Source organism: Schistocerca nitens, chromosome 1, assembly GCF_023898315.1.
Source record: "Schistocerca nitens isolate TAMUIC-IGC-003100 chromosome 1, iqSchNite1.1, whole genome shotgun sequence".
In the NCBI taxonomy this organism is placed as follows: Eukaryota; Metazoa; Arthropoda; class Insecta; order Orthoptera; family Acrididae; genus Schistocerca; species Schistocerca nitens.
In genome coordinates this window covers 106099091-106120990 of record NC_064614.1, presented here as the reverse complement: position 1 = coordinate 106120990, position 21900 = coordinate 106099091, and the positions used below count along the sequence as shown (strand labels likewise).

The 21900-nt window shown below is 44.3% G+C and overlaps 1 protein-coding gene and 1 pseudogene across 1 annotated transcript in view; one reads left to right on the top strand and one right to left on the bottom strand.

The window, feature by feature from the left end:
- The window catches only part of LOC126241918 (uncharacterized), a 453558-nt gene that overhangs the window by 363027 nt on the left and 68631 nt on the right, over positions 1-21900 (bottom strand). The window lies entirely within an intron of this gene.
- Positions 360-478, top strand: LOC126210779 (5S ribosomal RNA; annotated as a pseudogene).

Genomic DNA, 21900 nt, shown 5'->3' with positions numbered 1-21900 from the left:
AAGTTTGGATAGTGTTGACGCCGTTGCTTAAGTTAGTGCTGGCGTAAGCCGTCGCCAGCACACAGGTCGGCAAAGATGTAGCACAAAGATCGATAGTAGGCGCTGGATCAAGCGCACCTATCACGAGAGAGGCCAGAGACACACCGACAAGCAACGTGCCGCCAACGCCCTCTTGACGGCAAGTGTTTAGACCGCCGCCGCTGGCCAGAGGGTCTCAGTGACTCATTCTTCCAGTTTAGCGTCTGTCAGTATAGTGCAGAGCGGGTTCAGTTCACGTAACGGGCTACGACAGTACATAGCGACCAGATTAGTGATTACAGCGGGACTAGCAGTGACACCGCCAACAGCCTTGTGAGACCGCCAACAGCCTTACCGCAGTGGTAACACGGGTTCCCGTCTGATCACCGAAGTTTAAGCGCTGTTGGACTGGGCTAGTACTTGGATGGGTGACCATCCGGTCTACCAAGTACTGTTGGCACGTGGGGTGCACTCAGCATTTGTGAGGCAAACTGAGGAGCTACTTGATTGAGAAATAGCGGCTCCGGTCTCGGAAACTGACATACGGCCGGGAGAGCGGAGTGCTGACACCATGCCCCTCCGTATCCGTATCCAGTGACGCCTATGGTCTGAGGATGACACGGCGGCCGGTCGGTACCGTTGGGCCTTCATGGCCTTTTCGGGAGGAGTTTAGTTTAGTTTCAGCAGTGAGACCAAAGTTTGTAATAGCAAGATTACTATTGTCTGCAAGAGTACTATTAGTGATGATCTTTACCAAGAACATAGGCTCTATTCAAGTTAAGTATCCAGTAAAAATAAATCAAGAACCATGTTAATCCACGTGTGCATTTGTGTTGCAGAAAGAGGACACCGGCCACCCATAACAACACCCTCTCCCCAGCTCCCTTGTGTTACAAGACACTACAAAGACTTATAAATTATAGAGTGCACCAATAAGTCGTCCTTTTTTAGATTTTATTACGCAAATCCATATTTCGGCTAGTGGCTAGCAATTCTCAATGCACTATTTTCTATCCTCGATGCATGTAAGTCCCTGCTGTTCGGGCGTCAGTCACATTTCTTTGAGTACTACTCTTGGGAACGTTCTGTCTGTACTAGTGCTTAAGCTCCACACTCAGAAGCGCAGCGCACTCACGCATCCGTGTATTAATTACCAGTGGGTATCGATCACTTCATTTATATAAAAAAAATCATTTGTGTCAATCGATTTGCATGTAAGTGATACACTTCGTGAACTACTGCTTTTATTTGATATGAATTGAACAGTTTCGTAGCTAGTTAATAAAAACATAAACATGTCAACTCTAGAAAGTTATTAAAAATAATGTTTGCTACTATCTCGCCCTTTGTGGGGAAGCGATGTATTAGAGAGTGTTATGGAGCCGGTTTTAAGAGAGACATGTTTGTGCACTTGTAGGGAGTTGTGTTTCTGTGATAATTGTTTTATCATTGCTTGTTTAGTACGAAAAAAATATAGAAAACAAAAACTTTTGGGAAGGCCTACTATTTACGAGCGGAAGCTATCTTTAAAACCCAAACTGAACTTTGTAGGTAATTCCTTCTGAACGACAAAGCTTTTCTCAGCACACATGCTCCTGGACAGGATGGACAGGCAAAATTTGATTTCAGATTTCGTTTTCAATTGAGTCTTCCGAGTACCGCTACGATCGCAGGTTCGAATCCTGCCTCGGGTATGGGTGTGTGTGATGTCCTGTTAGTTAGGTTTAAGTAGTTCTACGTTCTAGGGGACTGATGACCTCAGCAGTTAAGTCCCATAGTGCTCAGAGCCATTTTTTTGTCGCTCACAAGCAACGCCTTCAACCATCTGCTGAGTAAATACGTGCACGCAGCCCACCGCGATAACCAATAAGGAACTTGGGAAGCGAATATCGTGTGTGGTCGCTGGAGGATCCCGCAAGGCCAGGACGCAGTTTCTTCACTTGGTTTGCTGGAGATATTCCTTCACTGGACTGCTATACTGGCGGTCAGTCTTTTAACCCGTCCCGAGGGCAAGCCCTTTCTGTATTCTGTATACCAAGAATATATTCCAAGTTCAATGAATTTAACTCTTTTATTTCGGCACCTCCCTTCCGACGTTCATCCATCCCGCTCCACGTCGTGTAGACTCTGAAGAGAACAATGAAACCAACATAAAACCAGCTGATTACAAGATTTTGTAATTTATCAGTGTGGGTATGAATACTTTCAAATGTTTTTATTCCAGTCTTTGATCACAATATCAATTCTTTAGACGATGACCGGTTTCAGTCCGTAATGAGTATCCTCAGATCTTTTTTACACCATGTCCTATAGTGATAAGGCCATAATGGCATCGTCGAAACATATAAATATAATTAGCACAGCATCGTCACATAGATCTAAAATAAGGTGTAGAATAGGCCACATCGCCCATACAGTCATTATTGAGTTGTAATGAGGATGGTCATTACAAACTGAAACCGGTCATCGTGTAAAGAATTGATATTGCGATCAAAGACTGGAATAAAAAACATTTGAAAGTATTGGATCACTGTTTGTACACGTGACTATGTCGCAGTTGGTGATGAATACTTTCAGTTTTAGGCAAAATGACAAATATCTGCAATATTGATAGAGCACATCACAACAATATGTAGAGAACTAGTAATAATAACACCAACGTTAAAAAATGGTTCAAATGGCTCTCAGCTCTATGGGACTTAACTTCTGAGGTCATCAGTCCCCTACAACTTAGAACTACTTAAACCTAACTAACCTAAGGACATCACACACATCCATGCCCGAGGCAGGATTCGAACCTGCGACCGCAGCAGTCGCGCGGTTCCGGACTGAAGCGCCTAGAACCGCTCGTCCACCGCGGCCGGCAACACCAACGTCCAAAGTTTTCGGAGTGATAGTTAAAACCACCAGTCGTGCATCGCACAGAAGCAAAATCGTAACGTACATGCTTTGATGGGTGCTTCATTTGTAAGATACTGCCTCAGATACGTCTATGGGGCGTTCAGACACGTGACTGGACATCACGGTGCGGTCAGAGGAACGGCGAGCGTCCGTCTGGCAGGGCTGGATGCCGGTCCAGCGGTCGAACCGGCTGTCGGCCACGGGCGCGGCCCGGCCGCCAAAAAACAAGAACGGAACGCGGCTCGCGAAACCCCGTCCGGCGGCCATGTGGCCCGGGTCAGCTCCGCTGGCGATCCCGGCTCACCACACGGCACGCCCTCGCTTGCCCGCTACCGCTACTGTGGGCCAGCAACAAGGTGTCCGCAGCCAGAGCGCCGAGCGTCTCGGTGAAGGGGAAGTGCCTTGCGCGCATGCGCGAAACAAGCAACTCCAAGCGGCTAACATAAATCGTCTCATTGTTACGCGCGGCAAGTAGCCTCCACGCCAGCTGTCACGTCTTACAAGCGCTGCGAGTTGTGGCGCGTATCTTCGAAGATACGTTTGCTCCGTATCTATCACCATGTCATAATATATATTATTTCTCAAGTCAACATTCCTTTTTCTCACCACATATGTGGGGACACAGAACCACAGGGCTCTAACCCTGCCCTACAGCTGCAAGCACAACTGTACCTTTGCCAGATCAATTCTCTGTAGTACGCGGTATATGAAACACGCATTTTGTAAACGCTGCGAGGATAAAAGTACGAGGGCCGTTTGAAAAGTCCGTGCAAAGTCCGAGAGATGGCACCACCGGCGCGTATCGAGGTCATGTCTTCGACCATCAATGTACACTCCTGGAAATGGAAAAAAGAACACATTGACACCGGTGTGTCAGACCCACCATACTTGCTCCGGACACTGCAAGAGGGCTGTACAAGCAATGATCACACGCACGGCACAGCGGACACACCAGGAACCGCGGTGTTAGCCGTCGAATGGCGCTAGCTGCGCAGCATTTGTGCACCGCCGCCGTCAGTGTCAGCCAGTTTGCCGTGGCATACGGAGCTCCATCGCAGTCTTTAACACTGGTAGCATGCCGCGACAGCGTGGACGTGAACCGTATGTGCAGTTGACGGACTTTGAGCGAGGGCGTATAGTGGGCATGCGGGAGGCCGGGTGGACGTACCGCCGAATTGCTCAACACGTGGGGCGTGAGGTCTCCACAGTACATCGATGTTGTCGCCAGTGGTCGGCGGAAGGTGCACGTGCCCGTCGACCTGGGACCGGACCGCAGCGACGCACGGATGCACGCCAAGACCGTAGGATCCTACGCAGTGCCGTAGGGGACCGCACCGCCACTTCCCAGCAAATTAGGGACACTGTTGCTCCTGGGGTATCGGCGAGGACCATTCGCAACCGTCTCCATGAAGCTGGGCTACGGTCCCGCACACCGTTAGGCCGTCTTCCGCTCACCCCCCAACATCGTGACGCCCGCCTCCAGTGGTGTCGCGACAGGCGTGAATGGAGGGACGAATGGAGACGTGTCGTCTTCAGCGATGAGAGTCGCTTCTGCCTTGGTGCCAATGATGGTCGTATGCGTGTTTGGCGCCGTGCCGGTGAGCGCCACAATCAGGACTGCATACGACCGAGGCACACAGGGCCAACACCCGGCATCATGGTGTGGGGAGCGATCTCCTACACTGGCCGTACACCACTGGTGATCGTCGAGGGGACACTGAATAGTGCACGGTACATCCAAACCGTCATCGAACCCATCGTTCTACCATTCCTAGACCGGCAAGGGAACTTGCTGTTCCAACAGGACAATGCACGTCCGCATGTATCCCGTGCCACCCAACGTGCTCTAGAAGGTGTAAGTCAACTACCCTGGCCAGCAAGATCTCCGGATCTGTCCCCCATTGAGCATGTTTGGGACTGGATGAAGCGTCGTCTCACGCGGTCTGCACGTCCAGCACGAACGCTGGTCCAACTGAGGCGCCAGGTGGAAATGGCATGGCAAGCCGTTCCACAGGACTACATCCAGCATCTCTACGATCGTCTCCATGGGAGAATAGCAGCCTGCATTGCTGCGAAAGGTGGATATACACTGTACTAGTGCCGACATTGTACATGCTCTGTTGCCTGTGTCTATGTGCCTGTGGTTCTGTCAGTGTGATCATGTGATGTATCTGACCCCAGGAATGTGTCAATAAAGTTTCCCCTTCCTGGGACAATGAATTCACGGTGTTCTTATTTCAATTTCCAGGAGTGTAATAGACTGGCCCTGGCGTCATTTACGTGGTTCCAACATCTCTGAATGTTGGCAAAACATGGTTGTTTCGTGTTGCGCTTATGGCTGTACTCAGCGTTTTGGCGGGGGAAATGGCATTACATTTCACGTGTAAGTGTTTCTATGATAGCGCAGATGCGGTTATTGAAATCTGCTGAAGTGACTTTTATATGTTTTTTACACCTGATTGAGTATCACGTAAATTAAAGTGTTGAAAGTGATGCCTGTAAAGTCAGACTCATATTACATTCTGGAAGTTATCTGTGATAATTCGGTTACAGAAGTAAGTGTAACTGTTTCTCGTTCCTACTCATAGGTTCCCTAAGGATGAAAACTGAAGGCAGCTTTGGATACAGGCCCTGAACGGAAAAAACTTTAAGCCATCTGCACATACGCGCCTTTTTGTATATACAAGTGAGATTATAATAAGGTAAGAGCACCTATAGTCGACACATGAAGAGAATTTTTTTCTACCTTCTAATACTATTAAATAAATGTAGGCTCCAAAATTATTTTCTGAAACTTCAAAGTCTCGCCTTTAAAATATCATTTTTTTTAATCTGATAGTTTAAACTTTTGTAAAAATAGTAGGAACTGAACCTTTGAAGTGCACCTAAAATCGATACTCTGAAGTGGACCTGCTCCTAAAGTCGACAATTTTGGCACCTATAGTTGGCATAATTCCCATATCCCATTTTCTTTTATAAGTGACTAGAGCTCAAAACGCGGCGAATCCAATGTTTAAAGTTTTGACACGAGCCCACTCTTACTGTTTAAAAGAATTTTAACGACATTTTACTTTTTTTATTTAATAAAATTGCAGCCAAATAGCCATATACAGTTACTTTGCTTGATATTTTACATTTACATTTTACATTTTTGCATATTCATTTATCGATTTCACTCTTTTACTGCACAGTTCTATGTGATATCGTTCACAGGCTTCGTTACACAGTTCACATACACATGTTGCGGTTGGGTCATGATAAGTTTTGTTCTTGCAGATTAGATGATGAAAGCCGTGAATAGAAAGTCTAGTTACGACATGTCGCTGTTCGAAGTTTGGTGCTGTCCATGAGCGGTTCGTCATTGCTTCGGTACCATAAAACTCCGGCCATATTTTTTCTCGTTTGTCCTCCATGATCTTCAGTTGCTTTCTGGAAGCCCTGGTGTGTGGCATCATATATCGAAGTCTGATGTCTTCAATTAGGAATGTCTCTCTCGCTAGCAGGTACACTAGTCTAGATCTTGTTGTCTTTGAGAGACCTAGTGCTCTTTTTAGATAGGTCGATTTTACCTTTTCTAGTATTTCTAGATTTTTTTCTGTCAGGTGGTCCCATATAACCTCCATCCCATAGGCCAGAATTGGCAAGATTTTTGTGTTGAATAATTTCATGGCTGTTTCTAGACTGAGTAGGCGGATGTTTTTGATGTCCTGTATTGCTATTATTGCTTGGGCTGCACGTTCTGTTGTATGTTTTGTGAAGCATTTGGCTGTTGGTTGCAATGTCACTCCTAGGTATTTAAAGTCTGATGAGATTTTTATTTTTTGTCCTCTGATACTGATTTCCGCATTCTTGGGTGTTTTGCCTCCTTTTCTGAAAATTACCATTTCTGTCTTTGTTATGTTTATGTGTAGTTTGTGTTCACTGCACCATCTGTCTATTTTCTCAATGATTCTCTGCAGCTTCTGTATATCTGTTGAACCTACGGCTATGTCGTCAGCGTATGCATATACATACACATCTTCTTCATTTTCTCCAATTCGGAGTACTTCTTCAGTGGCAAGAATGTACAGCAAAGGGCTCATTGGGTCACACTGTAAGACTCCGTTCGATTGCAGAATTTTACTTTAATTGATAGTTTATAGTAATTTCGTCCCGCTGCCCACCAGAGGGGCGTTCGATGTATTTGTTAGATTTTATAAATGGTACTGTGAACAAATCCAGGTCAAATGTAGTTCTGACATTTTTCGCAAATGAAAAAGTAATTTTTGTTGGAAGCGTTTGACAGTCAATTGAGAAATGTGGGTGAAATACGATACAAACATAGGATGGCAGACCTCTAATTTGAAATCCCGCCACGTTTTGCCAACAGTCACGTGGTTTATGTTGGAGCGACACCAGCCCTATAGCTTTGCACAGCAAGGCCAGTCTACTCGTATCTATGGTCGAAGGGTCATGTTTAGTTAGTAGCATCTTTGGAAAGAACACACACCAAATTTCAGCCATATTGGTCTATTTCTTTGTCTGTGGCATTCGTGTGAATCAAGGAAGTCGAGTGATTTTCAAAAAATGGACGAAAAATAATTTCGTGTGGTGATTAAACATTACTTTATGAATGGCAAAACGCCTCAGGACACTAAACAGAAGCTTGATAAACATTACGGTGACTCTGTACCTCCCATTAGAACAGTTTACAAGTGGTTTCAAAATTTTCAGAGTGGCCATATGGGTACAAGTGATGCTGAACGTTCTGGACGTCCTGTGGAGGTTACGACTCCAGAAATCATTGATAAAATACATGATATGGCGATTGATGACAGAAGAGTTAAGGTGCGCGAGATTGCCAGTGCTGTGGGCATCTCGAATGAATGGGTACATAATATTTTGCATAAACATTTGTACATGAGAAAGCTATTCGCAAGATGGGTTCCGCGATTGCTCACGCTTGACCAAAAACCGAATCGTGTGAAGTGTTGCAAGGATGGTTTGCAGCTGTTCGGAAAGAATCCACAGGACTTAAAGCGTCGTTTCGTCACTGTGGTTGAAACATGGATACATTACTATACTCCTGAGACCAAAGAACAATGTAAACAATGGATTGCCAAGGAAGAATCTGCACCAAAAAAGGCGAAGACCATTCCTTCGGCCGGAAAGGTTATGGCGACTGTCTTTTGGATTTGCAAGAGCTAATCCTCATCGACTAAGCCGAAAAGGGTAAAACTATTACAGGTGCATATTATTCATCGTTATTGGACCATTTGAAAACCGAGCTGCAAGAAAAATGCCGACGATTGGACTGCAAAAAAAGTCCTTTTCCATCACGACAATGCACCAGCACACACCTCAGCAGTTGTGGGCGCAAAATTAATGGAAATTGGATTCCAACTTGTTTCTCATCCCCCATGTTCTCCAGACTTGGCTCCCTCGGACAACTATTTTTTCCCCAATTTGAAGAAATGAGTGGCGGGACAAAGATTTTATTCAAACGAGGAGGTGATTGCAGCAACTTATAGCTATTTTGCAGACTTGGAAAATTCCTATTATTCGGAAGGGATCAACAAATTAGAACAGCGTTGAACGAAGTGTATAAGTCTAAAAGGAGACTGTCGAAAAACAAGAAAGGTTTACCCCAAATACGTAAGTAGTTTTTATTTTTGCACGGACTTTTCGAACGCCCCTCGTATTCATAGTAAGTGACGAGAGTGCGAGTGATTATTTATCGTCGTAATTAGCACGTCCGCTCTCCAATACCTAAACATACTAATCGTACGGGGATGAATGAGGTATCGTTAGAAAGGTCTTTTAAACGAGATTCTGACACTGCATACCGGTTTTGTTCTGAAACTTACAATTTGTGAAAAATTTTAACATAAAGAAGACTTTCAAGTATCGTCTACAAATTTGCATCGTGAATGCCCCGCTTCATACTTGCATATTACGAACCTAACTTAGTAATCAGGAATAAGAGACTCCCTTTTCACATTATTATAAAGTACTTATTAACAGGAGAATTTGTATACACCATTGTCGTAGATATTAACGGTGACCACTGCAGTAGTCCATTACCTCTACACGTCGTACAGGTTGACTTTTCTAAACGAATGTACTTTCCGAAACGACAAAAATATTTGTCATTGTCACCAACTACACTTATCCCAACAACTATACTTATTCCAAATTCTGTCAATATTTGAACAATAAAAGTGCGGAAGTTTACAAGTAATATGCAGCTGAACGACACCGCGAAAACTGTTGTAATACCACACATAAACTTAATACCATCTGAGCCAAGCATGACTTTTCAACTGACGAGAAGATAGCGAGACAGCTGGCTATTAAAACTGCATTTGCGAACACTATAAACAAGTCACAGGGACAAAGAGCGGGATTGTATTTTCCAAACTCCGTCTTTACCCGCGGACAGTTCTATGTAGACTTTTCAAGGACTACTAAATCGACTAACATTTTTGTATGCCTTAAAGAAAACGAAAAACAAAAAGTACACGAAGATTACAGTCTTCTGTCAAATATCGTTTACATAGAGCTGTCGTTCAAAATTATGTGCATGGAAATGCACAAAGGTTTATCATAAATTAATGATTATTATCTCATTTCGTTCGGTTCATTTTTAAAGATGTTTTCTCTTCATTCCCACAACTATCCTTATCCCAAAGACTACACTTATTCCAAGTACTGTCGTTGTTTAAAACTATAAAAGAGCGAAGTTTCGTAGGGACTCCCTGGTCTTAAGAAACAGGTCAGCGGGTGTAGATGGAGGTTGCCTATCAAACGGCTCCCAGGGTCAACAAAAATTTCATTTGCAGTATTTCGTATAGTTATTGACAGAATTTAAAATTTTAAAATGCTGTAATAATCTACTCATTAACAGATACAATCTTATGTTACAGGTTTAAGACAGTAAGACAAATTTTAAAATCAGCAACTGTGTGTATATTGATCCAGTATTTGAGAACATAAGCACTTAGCGACTTCCAACAAAATTTACACATAATTTCATACTTTTTTCAAATTCTTATCTGACTGCATCCTCCACAAAATAATAAAAGGAAAAAAAATTATCGCTTACTACAATTTTGCTGCTCAAGCAATCAAATTTCAATATCAGGCTACACGTTTAAATTTGCTACTTCTTTACTACTAACTGCATTCGAAACACACTTTGCAAATGGTATCTACATATATCACCGAATATATTTCCAAGATTACCTCATTGTACGAAACACAGTTCAGAACTAATGACTTCATAAACATGCTTTTGTTTAATATGGCCGGCAGTTAAACTTCAACATCCCGCATTATTACTTACTTCTTTACTAGTACCTCTATTCACAAGGCACTTTGCATCCAGCATCTACCTGTATCACTTAACGTACCTGCACAATTATATCACTGTACGACTCATAGTTCAGGACGAGGCACACGACAATGACAGACCGTGGGGCGTACGTCAGAGCACGTGACACTGCAGATGTTATGAATACAAGCAGCCGTCTCCGGAGAAGAGCGAGTAACTATTAGAAACGAGTTTAATAATTCTTGACTGCGCGTTTAAATGCTAGCTTGCTCTCCATAGCACATGACAAAGTTAAGATCTTTAGTGAGTACCCTTTCAATTAAATACTGATTTCCCATGGCCCTGCACATAGCCCCGGTTCAGGAGACACGACGTCGTAGGGGTGCATGAAAAACTAGCGTTTCCTGAAAGTGGAGTGCATATTACCCATTTTACATTCATCCAGTGTTTCACAATGAGAGAAATTAGCGACTTCCAGCGACAATTAAGCGTAATTTCAAATCTTTCGTAAACTTTTTCTCGCTTGGCTGCCTAATGTCAATTATTTAACACATTAACTCATTGGTAAGTTTATCAGATATTTGAACTCCCATTTCCCTTCCAAATATATCCTTAGTTTTCTTTACTGCTGTTCAACGTATAGATTGAATAACAGGGGTCATAGACTACAAACCAGTCTCACTACCTTCCCAACTACTGCTTTCATCTCACGTACTTCGACTCTTGTTACTGCAATGTGGTTTTTGTGCAAGTTACAGAAAACCTTCCGCTTCCCATATTCCATCCCTGCTTACTTCCCAATTTCGTAGAGCGTCTTCCATTCAACACTTTCAAAAGATTTCTCTAAGTCATCTGAGATACGACGCAGGGTCAGTACTGCCTCGCGTGGTCCTTCATTTCTCCGGAACCCAAACTACACTACTGGCCATTAAAATTGCTACACCAAGAAGAAATGCAGATGATAAACGGGTATTCATTGGACAAATATATTATACTAGAACTGACATGTGATTACATTTTCATGCATTTTGGGTGCATAGATCCTGAGAAATCAGTACAGAGAACAATCACCTCTGGCCGTAATAAGGGCTTTGATACGCCTGGGCATTGAGTCAAACACAGCTTGGATGGCGTGTAAAGGTACAGTTGTCCATGCAGCTTCAACACGATACCACAGTTCATCAAGAGTAGTGACTGGCGTATTGTGACGAGCCAGTTCCTCGGCCACTATTGACCAGACGTTTTCAGTTGGTGAGAGATCTGCAGAATGTGCTGGCCAGGTCAGCAGTCGAACATTTTCTGTATCCAGAAAGGTCCGTACAAGATCTGCAACATGCGGTCGTGCAATATCCTGCTACAATGTAGGGTTTCGCAGGGATCGAATGAAGGGTAGAGCCACGGGTCGCAACACGTCTGAAATGTAACGTCCACTGTTCAAAGTGCCGTCAATGTGAACTAAGAGGTGACGCGAGACGTGTAACCAATGCCACCCCATTCCATCACGCCGGGTGATACGCCAGTATGGCGATGACGAATACACGCTTCCAATGTGCGTTTACTGCGATGTCGCCAAACACGGATGCGACCATCATGATGCTGAAACAGAACGTGGATTCATCCGAAAAAATGAGTTTTGCCATTCGTGCACCCAGGTTCGTCGTTGAGTACACCATCGCAGGCGCTCCTGTCTGTGATGCAGCGTCTAGGGTAACCGCAGCCATGCAGCCATGATCTGCGAGCTGATAGTCCCTGCTGCTGCAAACGTCGTCCAACTGTTCGTGCAGATGGTTGTTGTCTAGCAAACGTCCCCATCTGTTGACTCAGGGATCGAGACGTGGCTGCACGATTCGTTAAAACCATGCGGATAAGATGCCTGTCATCTCGACTGCTAGTGATACGAGGCCGTTGGGATCGAGCACGGCGTTCCGTATTACCCTCCTGAACCCACCGATTCCATATTCTGCTGTCATTGGATCTCCACCAACGCGAGCAGCAATGTCGCGATACGATAAACCGCAATCGCGATAGGCCACAATCTGACCTTTATCAAAGTCGGAAACGTGATGGTACGCATTACTCCTCCTTACACGAGGCATCACAACAACGTTTCACTAGGCAACGCCGGTCAACTGCTGTTTGTGTATGAGAAATCGGTTGGAAACTTTCCTCATGTCAGCACGTTGTAGGTGTCGCCACCGGCGCGAACCTTGTGTGAATGCTCTGAAAAGCTAATCATTTGCATATCACAGCATCTTCTTCCTGTCGGTTAAATTTCGCGTCTGTAGCACTCCATCTTCGTGGTGTTGCAGTTTGATTGGCCAGTAGTGTAAGACTTCTGGCAGTCTTCTTGTTGTGTATATTGCAGTAAAATCGGTAACATGCTCGAGATGCACAGTGTAGCCACCCCTGGCGGATGGACGTGATGTAACTACACGCTCTTGATACATGAGACACGCAACGTAAATGCCAACTGCAGCAGAGGGGGACTGGCAGCGCATGACGCTTTCCCCTGCTCGGAGGTTACCCCGGGGACTGTGGACGGGGGCCTTTGCAGTTTAGGCGGCTGCGGTTGTTCTGCTGGGTAAATGTCCCCCCGCTCTCATAGTAAACGTGAATGCGCCCCCAGCGGCAGTCCGCATTTACACAGAACTGTTATCGACCACAGGAGAGCGGGGATCGCATCGCTTGCCCACCCCTGCGCCGTAGTTCGCGAACGACTGCAGCTGACATGAAGAACTTTTCACTGTCTCTACTCACAGCCCCGTACGTCATTCAGAACGGTGCGATAACCGAACCACGCTGCAGAGAAAACGCATCAGGATTCACAGTGCACGAGATCTATGATTTTCGAGTCTTGAGTAGGTCTGCGCTACTTTTATGACTCGCTGCCTCTCGTATACATTGTAGTTCATCATTGGAGGAGTATATGGTAACAAATTCAGACCAAATGAAACACACATATCACAGCAGAGGGTACCCAAACAGTTGTATCAGTACAGTGTTCTTCTGGCTGCAACGCAGGCATATTTACTCGCATACCAACGATCACAAAGGTGCGAGCTAAACTAAACTAAACACCGAACAGGATTCGGAAGCCCCAGCGGTACTGACCGACCGCCATGTCACCCTCAGCCTATAGGTGTCACCGGATGCGGGGGTCGACCGAAGCGTCCGATCCCACCCGTCGGCTTTGACTCGTGACGTAAGGCTGTTGTGGTGTGTGACGTCACGACGGCGCGGAATTTAGTTTGTGAGAGTGACGTGTTTATAGGTGTCGTTTTGATGTGATCGATGGTGCTCGCTGGTGCTATGCTAGGTGATGTTTTTGGTTTAGTTTGCTCGTGTGGCGTGTTTATAGGTTGCGTATTGTTGCGGTCGGTGGTTTTCTCTGGAGGTGTGTTTATGGGTAGCGTGATACGTGGCGTATGGGGTTCATTTGCGTGATAGCATTGCACGTATGTGGTATCGCGACTGTGCTTTCAGCGGGATATTTTTCAGTGATTTAACGATTTTAGTTTTGTTATTTCGACGACATTGTAGTTTTTTCTGTTCGTCGTGTGTGAATTTTAGTAAATTGCTTTTTTTATGTCTTTGGTAGGTATGGATATGACTGACAAGGTCAACAGTTTTCGGTTGACGGCGATCATGGGGGACACTGCGTTGTCTCTAATAAAATTTCTTCAACTATTCGGATTTTTGGATGAAGTCGTGAAGTGTTCAGTATGTCGTAAAGAAATGAGGCTTGCTTAAAGTTCCGGCGTCTCGGACCATGGACGGCTGTATGTGGAGATGTGGTAAGGATAACTGGTCGAGGGAAGTGTTCGATTCCAATTTTGTTGGTTTGTTGTGTTTTTTGAGGTAGTGATGATTGTGGACGTGGATGTAGTTTTGGGTTTTATGATTTTGCATCGGTAGTTTCTGTTGACCTATATAGGTCACGGGAAGTGTTCAAAAATGGTTCAAATGGCTCTGAGCACTATGGGACTTAACATCTATGGTCATCAGTCCCCTAGAACTTAGAACTACTTAAACCTAACTAACCTAAGGACGTCACACAACACCCAGTCATCAGGAAGTGTTCAGTTCCAATTTGTGGGATCGGGATCTGCCGATGACCTATATAGGTGAAGGGAAGTGTCCGATTCCAGAGGATATTGTGTTTAGTGGAATTTGGGGAGTTTTGTGTTGTCTGTGTTTTTAGTCGTTTTGTGTGGTTTGGTATGGTGGTGTGTCTAAATTTGTTTATATTTACTTTGACCCCAACCAAAAACCCCCAAATTCCCACGCTTGTCCCGTTAGTTTCATTAGGTTTTATGTGGAACGTGTGTGTTGGTTTTTCAATGAATTTTCGTGTTTGTGGTCATGTTTACGTGATGACGTCATAGGCGCCATATTGGAGTCGTAGTGTATGGTCGTTTCCGCCATATTTGTGACGTCATGGGTCAAAGCAGACGGGTGGAATCGGACGCTTCTGTTGTTCCGGATGGGGATGGTCGGCACACTACTCGCCCTTGTCTGTTTACGAGACCGGAGCCGCTGCTTCTCAGTGAAGTAGCTCCTCAATTTGCCTCACAAGGTCTGAGTGCACCCTGCTTGCCAACAGCGCTCGGTAGACTGGACGGTCACCCATCAAAGTGCTAGCCAAGTCCGACAGCGCTTAACTTCGGTGATCTGACGGGAACGGGTGTTACCACTGCAGCAAGGCCGTTTGGCACAAAGGCGCAGGAATGCATCCTCCGATATATTGTCCCAAATATCTTGCACTTTTGGTGCAATTCATCACTGATTCTTGCAGGCTCTGAGAGAACGAATAGGTTCCTGCTTCATCACGTCCCATACGTGTTCACCTGGCGAGAAATCTAGTGAACTCGTTGGCCAGACCACTTGTTGTACGCCACAAAAGACACGATGCGTCGCGGAAACCGCATCAGAAGTACACTGTTCTGCTGAAAAAGCACTTCATCTTCCTGTAGAAAAAATGGCAGTAGCACATAAGCAATGCAGCGGGCACCGTTTAGGCCGCTATTAGACTATCATAGTTCTTTGATAGTGATCATTGATCAAACATTCGTCAAATTTCTTTGACAAAATATTTGAAGTGGCGCTAAAAAGGGTTATTGCACTGGTATCCTATTTTTCGTCAAAGTTCAAGATGGCGGACAGCAACAACTTATTGCTATGCGCTGCAGTTGCTTGTACCGCAATTGCATTGTGTATGCGTTTCGAGGAGAAGCCGTGGATTTTATAATAAAAGATAATAAAAGCATCCAGCAAAATTTTCTACGAAAGCTGCAAGTGGAGGACGTCAAGTCTTATATAAATTACTTACGAATGGATAAGAGTGCATTTCAATATTTGCTCAGTAAAGTGCCCCTCAAATTACAAAACAGAATACACAGTTCACTATGATTTCTTGTTACAGGGGAGACCTGTTGAAGCTTACGATACAGCACTCCGATACCGCAGCGCACATTAACCAAAATAATTCAAGAAACGTGTGAAGCGATTTATAATGCAATGAAGGAGGCATGTCTGAAGGTAAATAGATGTTTAGTACACACTATACAGGCAATAAGAACTATTTTTATTTCTGAATAATTTAATTAATAGAATTAGTGTTCCAACAACTACAAATTTAACAAAAAGTACGAAACAGAGGAAGAACTTTTTAACTTGTGGGATCCAGAGTTCAAAAATAGTCAAAGTAGACTGGAGAGCTAAGATTTTTTTTAACTTTAGAGCGTTTTCTTCTGCTCTATTCTTGCTTGCTGAAAAGCAGCCTGGATGTTTCCAGATATAGACGTGGACGGCTGTAGCTGTAATGGTAAATTTGAAGTCGCCTGCAGCATATCCCACTTGTCACGATTAATAGCGTGCGTTGTTACCGTTGCCCACCCCCCACCTGAGTCAGAGCAAGGTTATTTAAAAGAATCGAAGGAACACACCAACTAAACAGTGCAGTCATGTTTATAAACACACTACAGACGTCAGATAGCTGTAGCGATGCCAGCGCTCCAAGTGGTCACATTTCACATTGCAGTAAACAGAAGACGAACGAATTGTATGATAAAATCTACGGCGAGACCCTAGGTTTGATCATATTTCTTTGACGAAGGGCGAAATTTGACAATGTTCCCTATTACACTATCAAATTTCCTTGACATATCAACTTTCACGGAGAAATATGATAGTGTAATACCGTCCTTACTTCACGTTGCAGAAACACCGCGAGTTGTAACTGATGGCCACCTACACCATGAAGCCTGGCGTGGGACCAGCTCGTTGTCGACGAATGTTGGGGTTGGGTTGTTTGGGGGAGGAGACCAGACAGCGAGGTCATCGGTCTCATAGGATCAGGGAAGGAAGGGGAAGGAAGTCGGCCGTGCCCTTTCAAAGGAACCATCCCGGCAATTGCCTGGAACGATTTAGGGAAATCAGGGAAAGCCTAAATCAGGATGGCCGGACGCGGGATTGAACCGTCGTCCTTCCGACGAATGTAATCCAGAATAGACCGCTCACCAGGTCTGTGCCGTACACGTGTCCGTCCGACACTCGCATACAGACAGAACCTACTCTGATCACTGAAAACGTCACAGCGGCATTCCAGACTCCAGTTGACTCTTTCACGACACCTGGTTTTCCAACAGTCCCTTGTGACACAGCAACATATGCACGTATATCGTCCCTGGGTGACGTTCGTTGCTCTTAGAGGACGTCGACATTGACGGGAGTCTATGCCACTCGGATGCCCAGAACTTGCCCTACAGGTGTGGAAATGTTCCACACACCACTACTGAAAGCAGCGCTACACATTGTGCCCAACATGAGCAACAATTCGTCGATACGCACGTCCAGATTTCCGCAGGCCCACAATGCGATGCCATTCAAATGGCTTAAGTTGTTCAACAGGCGTACGTAATCGCCAGTGTGACATTGTTCTATCCTAGAATAAATATTGCAATCACTGTTCACATCCAAAACCCATCACGGTTAGCGCCCGCAGTGTCAAAACACATGACCAACAGACATATCGCAGTGACACCCGGTTCGCCGATGTCGGCGACAAATGAATCACTAACACTACAACTAACACTTGGTTCAAGAATCATAAAAGAAGGTTGTATACCTGGAAGAATCCTGGAGATACTAAAAGGTATCAGATAGATTATATAATGGTAAGACAGAGATTTAGGAACCAGGTTTTAAATTGTAAGACATTTCCAGGGGCAGATGTGGATTCTGACCACAATCTATTGGTTATGAACTGCAGATTGAAACTGAAGAAACTGCAAAAAGGTGGGAATTTAAGGAGATGGGACCTGGATAAACTGAAAGAACCAGAGGTTGTACAGAGTTTCAGGGAGAGCATAAGGGAACAACAGACAGGCATGGGGGAAAGAAATACAGTAGAAGAAGAATGGGTAGCTCTGAGGGATGAAGTAGTGAAGGCAGCAGAGGATCAAGTAGGTAAAAAGACGAGGGCTAATAGAAATCCTTGGGTAACAGAAGAAATATTGAATTTAATTGATGAAAGGAGAAAATATAAAAATGCAGTAAGTGAAGCAGGCAAAAGGGAATACAAACGTCTCAAAAATGAGATCGACAGAAAGTGCAAAATGGCTAAGCAGGGATGGCTAGAGGACAAATGTAAGGATGTAGAGGCTTGTCTCACTAGGGGTAAGATAGATACTGCCTACAGAAAAATTAAAGAGACCTTTAGAGAGAAGAGAACCACTTGTATGAATATCAAGAGCTCAGGTGGCAACCCAGTTCTAAGCAAAGAAGGGAAGGCAGAAAGGTGGAAGGAGTATATGGAGGGTTTATACAAGGGCGATGTACTTGAGGACAGTATTATGGAAATGGAAGAGGATGTAGATGAAGATGAAATGGGAGATAAGATACTGCGTGAAGAGTTTGACAGAGCACTGAAAGACCTGAGTCGAAACAAGGTCCCGGGAGTAGACAACATTCCATTAGAACTACTGATGGCCTTGGGAGAGCCAGTCATGACAAAACTCTACCATCTGGTGAGCAAGATGTATGAGACAGGCGAAATACCCACAGACTTCAAGAAGAGAATAATAATTCCAATACCAAAGAAAGCAGGTGTTGACAGATGTGAAAATTACCGAACTATCAGTTTAATAAGTCACAGCTGCAAAATACTAACGCGAATTCTTTACAGACGAATGGAAAAACTGGTAGAAGCGGACCTCGGGGAAGATCAGTTTGGATTCCGTAGAAATGTTGGAACACGTGAGGCAATACTAACCTTACGACTTATCTTAGAAGAAAGATTAAGAAAGGGCAAACCTACGTTTCTAGCATTTGTAGACTTAGAGAAAGCTTTTGACAACGTTAACTGGAATACTCTCTTTCAAATTCTGAAGGTGGCAGGGGTAAAATACAGGGAGCGAAAGGCTATTTACAATTTGTACAGAAACCAGATGGCAGTTATAAGAGTCGAGGGGCATCAAAGGGAAGCAGTGGTTGGGAAAGGAGTGAGACAGGGTTGTAGCCTCTCCCCGATGTTATTCAATCTGTATATTGAGCAAGCAGTAAAGGAAACAAAAGAAAAATTCGGAGTAGGTATTAAAATTCATGGAGAAGAAGTAAAAACTTTGAGGTTCGCCGATGACATTGTAATTCTGTCAGAGACAGCAAAGGACTTGGAAGAGCAGTTGAACGGAATGGACAGTGTCTTGAAAGGAGGATATAAGATGAACATCAACAAAAGCAAAACGAGGATAATGGAATGTAGTCAAATTAAATCGGGTGATGCTGAGGGGATTAGATTAGGAAATGAGACACTTAAAGTAGTAAAGGAGTTTTGCTATTTAGGGAGTAAAATAACTGATGATGGTCGAAGTAGAGAGGATATAAAATGTAGACTGGCAATGGCAAGGAAATCGTTTCTGAAGAAGAGAAATTTGTTAACATCGAGTATAGATTTAAGTGTCAGGAAGTCGTTTCTGAAAGTATTTGTATGGAGTGTAGCCATGTATGGAAGTGAAACATGGACGATAACCAGTTTGGACAAGAAGAGAATAGAAGCTTTCGAAATGTGGTGCTACAGAAGAATGCTGAAGATAAGGTGGGTAGATCACGTAACTAATGAGGAGGTATTGAATAGGATTGGGGAGAAGAGAAGTTTGTGGCACAACTTGACTAGAAGAAGGGATCGGTTGGTAGGACATGTTTTGAGGCATCAAGTGATCACAAATTTAGAATTGGAGGGCAGCGTGGAGGGTAAAAATCGTAGAGGGAGACCAAGAGATCAATACACTAAGCAGATTGAGAAGGATGTAGGTTGCAGTAGGTACTGGGAGATGAAGAAGCTTGCACAGGATAGAGTAGCATGGAGAGCTGCATCAAACCAGTCTCAGGACTGAAGACCACAACAACAACAACAACAACAACACTACAACCCCTCATTATGCACATATTATACTGTTTCCATTGCACACAGTCCTTGACGGTATTGTGTTCTTTTTTCTCGCAGTGTAGATATCTTTGTTATGATTTCAGTACTAACAAAACTGCGCGTTTTTATATTACAGCACAGTCACCAGTGCACAGATGGCAATAATCACGCTTTAAGGTGTCATAGTTCACGCATAACGCGGTTTATTAATGAGAGTTATTACTCCAATACCAGCATGCAAAAAATTAATAAAGGGAAATCGTGACTTGGTATCTGTTACTGTATAACAAACAAACCTATTGTTTTAACAGCCGCGGGATTTCGTCAAGTGTTTCGTAATGGATAACACAAAACAGAGGATTCGGGCGCTCGGAGACTAGATCGCATGGCGTAAAAGGTCTGGCCAACTACTCGCGATATGGAGAATTATCGGGTTGAAACCAGTGTCCCGCATAGATTTTTTACTGTCACGATAGGTAACCGTCATTTTACACGCGAACATGTCGCGGATTTCAGGCTGCCGTTTACTTTTCAGTTTCCTTGTTAGGTCACTGCGTGCTTTTGAGTCTTCTTAATCTCCATTTTATTACTTCCTTTGATTTCGTGGCAAATTACAAATTCTCCATGAGGACTTGGAGTTTTTTTTTTTCAGTTGTCTCTTCTTCCACAAGCGAGGTCAGATATCTGAAAGCGAAAAATTATTTAGGCTTTACAATAATTAACAGGGGATATTCAACGTATACAGAGAAGGGTAACACCAATGGTCACAGGTTTGTTTGACCCGTGGGAGAGTGTCACAGAGGCGCTGAAGAAACTGCACTGCCAGGCTCTTGGAGATGAACGTAAACTATTATTAATTTCTGGTCATACTGACTACGTAAACTATCCCGAGAAAGTGTACTTGCAAAGTGTCAAGACCGGCTTTAAATGACGACTCTAGGAATATACTGAAGACCCCCTCCACCCCCCCCTACCCCCATGTGTCCCTGACGCAGTGCTCGTGAAGACAAGATTATATTGATTACAGCAAAAAAAAATGGTTCAAATGGCTCTGAGCACTATGGGACTAAACATCTATGGTCATCAGTCACCTAGAACTTAGAACTACTTAAACCTAACTAACCTAAGGACATCACACAACACCCAGCCATCACGAGGCAGAGAAAATCCCTGACCCCGCCGGGAATCGAACCCGGGAACCCGAGCGTGGGAAGCGAGAACGCTATCGCACAACCACGAGATGCGGGCAATTACAGAACGCACAGAGGTATTTAAACGATCATTCTTCACCCGCTCCATACGTGAAAGGAATGGGAGGCACCCTCTGTCATTCACTTCACAGTGCTTTGCAGAGTACGGGTGTAAACGTAAAAGAATTAAGCTAACTCCTACACTGCCTATAAATAGGAAAATAAGCTGATGAAGCAATTTTCGGCAACTAACATTTTAAGTGAAAAATTCAGCTCTAATGAAGGAGAACATTGCAGTTATCCGTGACGTTATTAGATACGCAAGGAAGAAAAAAACATGGCTCTAGTAAAGAGGCTCTCTTTATTTCCATAAAAATATTATTTATTAAGTTTGTATGTATATATTTTCACTAGCAAATAAATGTTGGTGTTTTCAAATATTGTTTCATTTCCAGTAATTTTTCATGCAAAACTGATCAAGAACATACGTTATTAAGTTTGCTTTGGCCGTTAATAAACTTTACCGTTGTTAGTTTGTCAAGTCCAATACTATACTTCGACTTTTAGTACCACGGATGGTATCTCATGAAATCACCCTCACAGTTCGGTATTGGGCTAAACGAATGGACGTGACGTGACGTAAGATGACGTGACTCGAAGGTAGGTTGACGTGTAGTGTGAAGCGGCCCCAATCCGGAACGGAAACGCCCCCCGTCGTGGGAAACAGCTGAAAAGCACGCCACACGCACAGTGTTTCGCCGCGAGCAGAGCCGCGTTGCGGCCTGACGGATTTCCCGGCTGGTCTGCCGTACGCACTGTGTCCCACTTTGCGACCGGGTACTGTTACGTCGCCCCACTGAGCACTGAATGGGCCGCCGGGGGACGCCCTGCAGCCGTCTGGGAGTCTCCACGTCACAGCTGTCTGCACAGCACCCCACCCGCCCATTCACACTGACACTGCACTTGACATAAGGCCGGTATTACACTATCAAATTTCTTTGTCAAAGATTTGATCAAAGATGTGATCAAATATTCCGTCAAATATATTTGACAAA